The sequence below is a fragment of the Gracilinanus agilis genome, chromosome 2 (assembly GCF_016433145.1).
Source record: "Gracilinanus agilis isolate LMUSP501 chromosome 2, AgileGrace, whole genome shotgun sequence".
NCBI classification, from domain to species: Eukaryota; Metazoa; Chordata; class Mammalia; order Didelphimorphia; family Didelphidae; genus Gracilinanus; species Gracilinanus agilis.
The window spans coordinates 217594037-217602689 of record NC_058131.1 but is presented as its reverse complement, the minus strand read 5'-3'; the positions used below and the strand labels follow the sequence as shown (position 1 = coordinate 217602689).

The 8653-nt window shown below is 42.6% G+C and overlaps 1 protein-coding gene across 1 annotated transcript in view; it reads left to right on the top strand.

The window, feature by feature from the left end:
• The first annotated feature begins 3385 nt into the window (after positions 1-3385).
• Positions 3386-8653, top strand: part of PLCG2 (phospholipase C gamma 2) — a 172439-nt gene continuing 167171 nt past the window's right edge. Inside the window, exon 1 of the mRNA XM_044663650.1 lies at positions 3386-3456. The gene's annotated coding sequence lies outside the window, so the exon portion shown is untranslated. The remainder of the gene's footprint in view (positions 3457-8653) is intronic.

Genomic DNA, 8653 nt, shown 5'->3' with positions numbered 1-8653 from the left:
TTCCACCAAGGAGCCAATACACAGAAGTTAAGGGTTTAAAAAAAAAAAAAAAGCAAGACTTGAACTCTAGTCCTAGGATTGTTGTTTAATTGTTTTCAGCAGTGCCTGACTCTTTATGACCCTCTTTTGGGTTTTCTTGGCAAAGATACAGGAATGGTTTGCCATTTCCTTCTCCAACTCATTTGAAAGATGAGTAAACTGAGGCAGATAGGGTTAAGCAACTTCCCCAGGTCACCCCGCTAATAAGAGACTGAGGTCAAATTTGAACTTAGGAAGATGAGTCTTTCTGCCCCCAGACCTGGACTCCATCTACTCTGCCACCTAGCAGCCCACATCTAGTACATCATGGGTGGAAAGGAATTCCCACTACTGTTTAACTGACAAGTAGTTATGTGGTTTCTCCTTGAAGACCTCTTCAAATAGAAGCCAAAGGAGAGTAACTCCCTCTCTATTGAGGTAGCACTTTCTACTTTTGGATAGTCCTATATGTATGTGTGCCCAACCCTACACCACAGAATTTTGTAGACCTTTTACTGGCATTGCCATCTGGGAACTTCCCAAGTGAGAGCGGTGCTGTGGTGAATGTAGTTAAGAGTGCATAGAATGAATGTACATAAATTTTTTGTACCCCATCTGTGATTTCACTGATACTGGGAACTCCTGGGGAGGAAACTTTCTCTACAGGTATAGATGATCACTTACTCTGTAACTATTAGTCTTTAAAAAAATGACCTGTTAAAGGGGGGCCCAAACCTTGGTCTTTCTGATTCCAAGTCCAGCTCTCTATCCTTCCTTTTTGAGTACCAGGATAATGCAGTAATAGTAGATAGAGGGTCGGCTTTGATCTTGGGATCAGAAAGACTTGTGTTAAAATCTCACTTCTGATCTATATTGGCTGTGGGATCTGGGGCAAGTCTCTTTAACTTTGGTCCAATCTACTCTCTACCAGATTATTTGCTGATTTGAACTGGTAGAGAGAGTTTCTTTTTGATGGATCTCTGGAATCAGGAAGACCTGAGTTCAATTCCAGCCTTAGGCATTTACTAATTGTATGAGCCTGAGCAAGTCATTGAATATTGTTTGCCTCCCTTTCCTCATCTGTAAAATGAGCTGCAGAAGGAAATGGTGTTCCAGTTTTTTTGCCAAGGAAACCTCAAATGGGATCATGAAGAGTCAGATGGTATTGAACAACAACTGGGTGAGTATCCCTCACAGTAGTGTCTCTGTTGTCCTCTCAGTTGTCCTTCTCCATCCCCATTTCTCATATCGTATCAGTATCATCTTTCAACAGTCTGATAGCCAGCTCGCTCCTTCAGGACCCAGCTTAGAATCCTCAGCATTTAGGCCAGCGATTTCTGCCTGGATTTTATTATCCAGTCCCCTTTTCTCTCTCAACTAGCAGATAATCCTCTTCCTTCTTTTAGGAGATCATAATCATAGACTCACAGAACTTTGGAGTTGAACTTCTTTCCTTTGTTTCTATTAGGAGCAAGCAGAGTTCCTTTCTTTGGCTCTAGTCAACCCCAAAGTTTACCTGCTTTTGCCTACTAGTCCTGACTGTGCTGAGACTTATGAAAGTCTCCAGGCAAATGATCTCTAACCACTTGTTCCTTACTCCGTGTCCTTCTTTTCCCTTCCCCCTCACCCCAGTCAAGCCTGCAGCTGTGACATCCCCTAGGGACTAAAGAAGATACTTTAGAAAGGCCTGGCCTCTTTGAAAGATGCCACACAAAGTAAAAATGCAGGGACACTTTTTTGTTTAGTGTGGTGATGGCCATTTTTGGAAGTTTCCAAGGTCCCCATCAACTCTAGAAGGTCAGTGGGGGCATGTGTGAAGAAACACCTGCAGGAGGGAGAGAAAGGAACTGGCTTTTAAGATCATTTTGAAATGCTGGTATCACATATGTTTAGAGATCGCTGACTTCCAGAGGGAAGAGAAGATCATGAGAAGGTTTAAATTTGGAACGGGATCTCTGATCTAGACCAACACACCTCTTCTATAGACTGAGAACTTCAGTCAAAGAAGGACAGGACTTGTCTAGGGTTACAGAGGTAATCACACTCATATCAGCTGCCATATATGGATATATGGTATTCTAAGGTTTGCAAAAGATTTACATATATGATCTTCAAATAACCTTGTGAAGGAAGAACTATGGAAGCATTGTAATCCTTAGATAATATAATCAACACAACTGTCCAGAAGTAAGACAGGCTGCCCCTGGAGGTAGTGAGTCCTTCCATACTGGAGATCTTTGAGAGGAGGCCCGATAATAACTTGTCAGGTATGTGGTAGGGGAATTTTTTTTTCAAGTGCGTATTGGGCTAGATGCTTCTAAATTCTCTTCCAATTCTTAACTTCAGCGATGACTCTTCTATCCCCATTTTATAGATGGCATGAAGCTGTTGTTTTATCAATTTAGACCATATGAGACCTCAAAGAGGCCACTCAATCCTGCTTTCTCATTTTACATCTCAGGAAAATGAGGCCCAGAGGAGGTTGGATAACTTTTTCACACTCTCATAGGTACTAAATAGCAGAATTTGGATTTGAAATTTACATTCTCTGATCCCAAATCTGAGATTTTCTCCACTGTGAAAGAATAAAGCATACTTCTTCAGCTAAGTGTGAATTTTGGTAGTTACAGTTACTAGGCTTAGTAAAAGAGAGGAGATTTGAAGTGGAATCTTCTGCCTCCAAATTCAGGACTTTTTATCCTATGCAAATAGTGTCTCTTAAGGGACCCCCAAATAAGAGGACTGGCCCAGAGGGCTCTTCCAACTTTCAGATACTTCTACTCTGTGTGAGTTAACAAAGTGTTGGGACTCTACTTGTTTTCACATTAGGCTGAATTTTAATTACGGAAATTGTACTCTAAATGGTCCTGTGAAGTTGGCTGGGCCACTTTTGCTTACCTATGACTTTATAAAATGAGACGGTTGGCTAATATCAGTGCTCTTGAGCCAATAGCTAGACAAGAGAGCACCTACTAAATGCTAGGAACTGTGCTAGTCTTACAGGTTGCAAAGAAAGACAAAACAAAAACCCATCCTTGTTGGGGGGGGGGGAGACAATACAAATGACCGCATATAAACAAGCTAAACAAAGGATAAATTGTGGGTAGTCTCCGAGGGAAGGCATTAAGAATGAAGATTGGGAAAGGCTTCTTGCCGAAGGCGGAACCTTTAAACTGAGACTTAAAGGAAGCCAGGGAAATTAGGAGGGAAAGAGAAGAAGGAAAGAATGGGAAATGTGAAAAAAAAAAGGCTCAGTCTGGAGATGGAATATACGTGGGAGGAACAGGGAGGCTAGAGTCGCTGGATTGCCGAGTTCCTGGGGGGGAGTTAAGGTGAAAGAAGACTAGAAACGTTCAGGTGGGATGAGGCGAACAGGTTATGAAGAGCTTTGGAAGCCAAACTTTATTTCACATTTGTATTTCACATTTGATCCTGGAGGTAATAGAGAGCCACTGGTGTTGAGAAGGGGGGGGGGGAGGAGCAAAGGAGGGAGATAATGGTGTGACCTGAGCCACTGGCACTCGGGGTCTGTTTTGCAGAAACATTAGTAAACAAAAAGGGGAACTTTGTGGGGGAGGGTAGGCTGCCAAGGAGAACCCAGGGGGCCCGCTCTGGCTCCGCTTGGACTCAATTGAAGGCTGGTCTGCCCGGAAGCTTCTGCTGTAGCCCACAGGGCCGCACCGCGCCCCAGGCTGCAGGAGTGAGGGCGGGTCCCTGGGGAGGCAGGGACAGGGGCCCGGCGGGCAAGGCCGGCCCTAGGGGAGGCGGGTGTGTCACGTGGAGGGGCGAGCTGCGAGCCACCCAAGCAGAAGCAGAAGTTCAAGTTCTTGAGCGAGGAAGCGGCCGTGGTTGCGGCAGGACCCTGAGCGTCCTGGAGACTAGTGGGGAAAGGGGCGGCGGTAGCGGCAGCGGCGGCGGCGGCAGCAGCAGCAGCAGCCCCACGGTGCAGGGGTCCTGGAGGGAGTTCGGGTCGGGCAGGCTGGCTGCCTCAGCGGCAGTTGTCACCCTGCACTCCTGCCTGGGGGCAGGGCGCGTAAGCCGCAGGTGGGTGAATTTGGGAACTTCCCCCGGTGAGGGGAAGCAAGAGCTGCTCTCCTGGACGGTGCCAAGAGATAATGTTCCGCATGTCTAAGGCACAGGCACTCATGTATGTATATTGCGGGAGTTGGGGTGGGGTGCTGAAAGGAGCCAACTTTTCTTCCCTGACAGGCGTCTAAACTAAGTGAGGAGGTACTGCGCTTTGGACTGCCTGTCGGGACCCCACTTCAACCCCTAACCCGTTGGTTTACAGAACTACTGCCGAGAGAGGTTGACTTTGGAACTTCTCCCTCCTATTGTTCACTGCCAGGACTCAGACTGGAAGAATAGCCCGGACATAGCTGGGTCCTGGGCACCTCTTGGGGGGCAGCCACTCCCTCTAGGGCCCACGGTTTGGGGGACTTGCTACTTGCATTTCGCAAAAGAGGGGAAGGAAGCCGTGCAGCTGCGGGCAGGGTGCTGCTGGCCAACTGTTCTTCTTTGCCTGTCCTGCTCCGCGGTGCTCCTGTGGGCGGTGGGAGTGAGGGACAGACTCACTCAGAGCTCGGACTCTTCACCTCCTCTGGCTTCCGAGTTCCCGATTTAGGGCTCAGGGATCATTCTCCCTTTCCCTCCTTTCTAACACCCCCTCACCCCACTGCCTTCAACCTTTGGACCTTCCCTGCCCCATAAATCTCCTAATCACATCCTTCCCAGCTAATGCACTCAAGGAGAACCCCAAACACCTCGATCCCTACTGAACCCCTATGTGATGTTCTAGCCAGATCTCTGGCTGCCTTCTTCCCTTTTCTTCTACTTCTCTTTGCTTATTCCAGCTCACCTTTCTCACTATTGTGTGTCCAATTGTGGTCTCCTACTCCTTCCGAACTAGAGTCTATCTAGGATGCATGATAGTGAACCACCCTCATCCCTCATTGATAAGTGCCTGGCACCTGCCTGTTTTAATAGAGTCCTCCTCTCCTCCAAGTTTCTTTCTATATATGGTCACCTCTCTTTGTACCACAAAAAGAGCCTTTTGTAGTGTCATATGAGTTTTCTGGAATATCAACTAATCTAAATACATTTATTTATTGCAAGAGGGCACTTACTATGTGTGGAGCATTGTCTTAGGCACTGGGGAAACACAAAGTTTAATTGTAAGGTCGAGGACCTGCAAGGAATAGGAAGTTCAGCCTATAGAGTTTGGTGGTTGCCTCCTGTAGTACTTTGGTAAAGAGCTGGTGTAGACAGGTCTTCTCCCTTTTCTATGACTGTGAAGGAAGAATAATTAGACCAGAGGACATGATTTTTTCTACTAAAAAGAGCCATTTATAATTCAGTTGTGAAATCTCTATAAAAACTTTTCTTCTCTTGAAGATGATAAGCAAATGTATAAACACAAAATGATAGTCTTACATGGGATCTTTAAAAAGGTGTAATCTAATTAATAATAAACAAGGGACTCCTGCAGGTCCATATTAAGCTTTCCTATCTTGGGTCTGACTGCCCCGTTTCTGTGTTTCTGCCTGCCACTGCATAGTCGGTGGCTGGAAGGAGGGAAGGGAATAAGCGTTTACTTATTGAATGATGTTTTTTTGAATGCTGAACACTTTAAAAATGTCATTGCAATTGCTTTCCTTTGAGGTGGTGCTATTATTATATCCATTTTACAGATGAGGAAAAGGAGGCAGACAGAGGTTAAGTGACTAGGTTCCACAACTAGTAAGTGTATGAGTTGAGACATTGGTCTCTCCATTATGCCACCAGCTGTCTCTAGTCAATATTCATAAAGATCTGGCTCTGTAATTTCATTTTGCATCATTTCCTAGAGCTCTTTCCATATTTCCTCATATGACTCATATTTATCATTTTTGAAGGCAGAACAGTACTCTGTAAATGCCTCTGGCATTTTGGATGGATGCTCTTTGGGGAAATTAAAGGAGGGCTCAGACAAGAGTTCCACAAGATGAGGAAGACATGAATGGGTTATAATCTGCATCATGGGAGGGAACATCTAAATTTCCTACATCACAGATCAATTAGACTGTTCTGTTATGTCGATTTACCACAATTTATTCAACCATATTTATTTTTCAATTTTGGAACTTTTGTTAATTTTTTAAAAATTTCAATGGAGCAGATCTGACTGTTTTTGTACAACTAGGTCCATTATTATCCTTTGGGAGCTTGAATTCCTAGCAATTGAATTGTTGGAAGTCTTATTTCATTTTGCTTTCTAAAATGTTCATAACAGTTTTCAATGGGGTGAGGTGATCAAGAAATATATGTAAATAGGCTTTAACACATTAAAACTGAGCAATCTCTAGATTTGTGTTTTAGTTTTAGAATTAGCCATTTCTTTTCCCCTGAGGAATTTACCATTTGACTTGTATAACTTATTCTAGGAGAGGAAAAATACATCAAAAATGACTTCTGGCATTAAAAAAATAAAAGAGTATTAGTTTAACTCATGCTGGAAAAAGATGTCCACAACCATAGAAGAAACTTGATGGAGTCAGAATGCAGATTGAAGCATATCATTTTTCACTTTATTTCCTTCATGTGTTTTTTTCCTTGTATAAGCAACATGTCTTCTTTCCTAGCACGATAGACATGGAAATATGTATTGTATGAAAGTACATGTATAACCTTTATCATATTTTTCTGCCCTCTGGGTATGGAGAGAGGAGGAAAGGAGAGAACATGGATCACAAACTGTCAGAAAGCAATTATTTAAAGTTGTAGCTACCTCTAATCTGGAAAAGAAAAAAATATGATAAAAATACAAAATAAAATAGTCAAAAAAAGTATTAACCAGAAAAGTCCACTGTTTCTTTCTTATATATTGAAGGAAGTTCCTTGTTTCTCATATCTGTAGGGTTTACTGAGAAATTGAGAGGCCGTAGAGAGTACTGGAGAGAGCATTGGACTACAAGAGGCCTGGATCCTAGCCCCTCCAAAGCTATATGACCCGTAGACACATAGCTAACTCTTCTGCTTTTCAGTTTCCTCATCTGAAAAATGGGAATTGTAGAATCATCTATGCAGAGCTGGGAGGGCCCCAGAGGTCATCTAGTTTGACCACGTCATTTTGCAGATAAGAAAAATGAGACTCAAACAAACGAAGAGACACATTCAAGTTCTCATAGGTATAAATGGGATTTGAAGTCAAGTCTCCTGACTCCATGACCTGTATTTTTTTTGCCCTTCACCCTACTCTTAACTATGTATCTCAGTGAAGTTGGGAGGAAAGTGCTTTATATACTTGAAGCCAGGGGTTATTAACCTGGCATCTGTGATTTTAAAAAATATGTTAATTCCTTTTTTTCAATTACTTGTAGAAACAATTTTTAACAATTGTTTTCTGACATTTTTTGATCCAGATTCATGCTTTCTCTTCCACTCTTTTCCCCTTTCCTGAGATGGTAAATAATCTGATATAGGTAGGTTATACCACTGTTGTCAACCTAATACATATTTCCATGTTCCTGATATTGTTAAAGAAGACAAATATTGTACTGTGAATTTTTTGATGACTCCAGTAGAATTGGCTGCTCTATGTATTTTATTTTACGCACTTAAAGGCATTTTTTCTGAGAAGGGGTCCATAGGCTTCACCAGACTGCCAAAAGGATCCACAACACAGAAAAGGTTAAGAACGTTGGGCAGCTAGGTAGCTCAGTAGACAGTACCAGACCTGAAGTCAAGTTCAGATATGGCCTTAAACCTTACTAGACATATGACCCTGGACAAGTCATTTAGCTCTGTTTGCCTCTGTTTTTTCATCTATAAAATGAACTGGAGAAAGAAATGGCAAACCACTCCTGTATCTCTGCCAAGAGAACCCCAAATGGGTCAGATACAATCCAAGAGTCAGTTACAAAAGTCAGATACAACTGAAACTAGTGAACAGCAACAACAGGATCATGGGATTACATCCTTAGAAGTAGGAGGGACCAACTCCTTCATTTTACACATGAGAAAACAGGCCTAGCGGAAAGTGAGTTGTCCAAGGTTGCATTTGCATTAATATGTCTCAGAGCTGAAATTTGAACCCAAATCCTTTGGTTTCAGATTCAGAACTCTTTCCACTATACCATCCTGTGAGTTCCTGCAAGTTTGCTACTATATATTGTTATGTGATAAAATTAAATTTTTTGTAGAGAATAAAATATTTTTCAAATTCGAATTTATCCTATTTTTAAAAGACCAAAAAATTATAAAGATGGTTATTTACTTGGATCCTTAAAAATTCTTGCTTAACCAAGGAGTCAGTACCAATATTACCCCAGCTAGATTTTATGGCTTTCCCTAAGACAAGAGGTGACAGTTAATTGCTTGTTTGGGAGAAGATCCAATGTAGACTTTTAAAATGAGAAGTGATTCCAAGTCCCTATGGATTTCCATGCTCTGGATAGAATCTGGAGCTGAATTCTCAGAAAATATTAGAGGGAGAAGACTTGGTCAGGCTGGTTCTTCACCAAATAAAGGGTTGGTTTGCCATCAGATCAGGCTGTGAGTATCATTAAAGAATTAGAGGAATCCTGAGGTGATCTAGCCCTTGTCTACCAGCTTCTATCTGGCTTGTTTAAAAGGAATTTTAGATTAGGTATTTTTT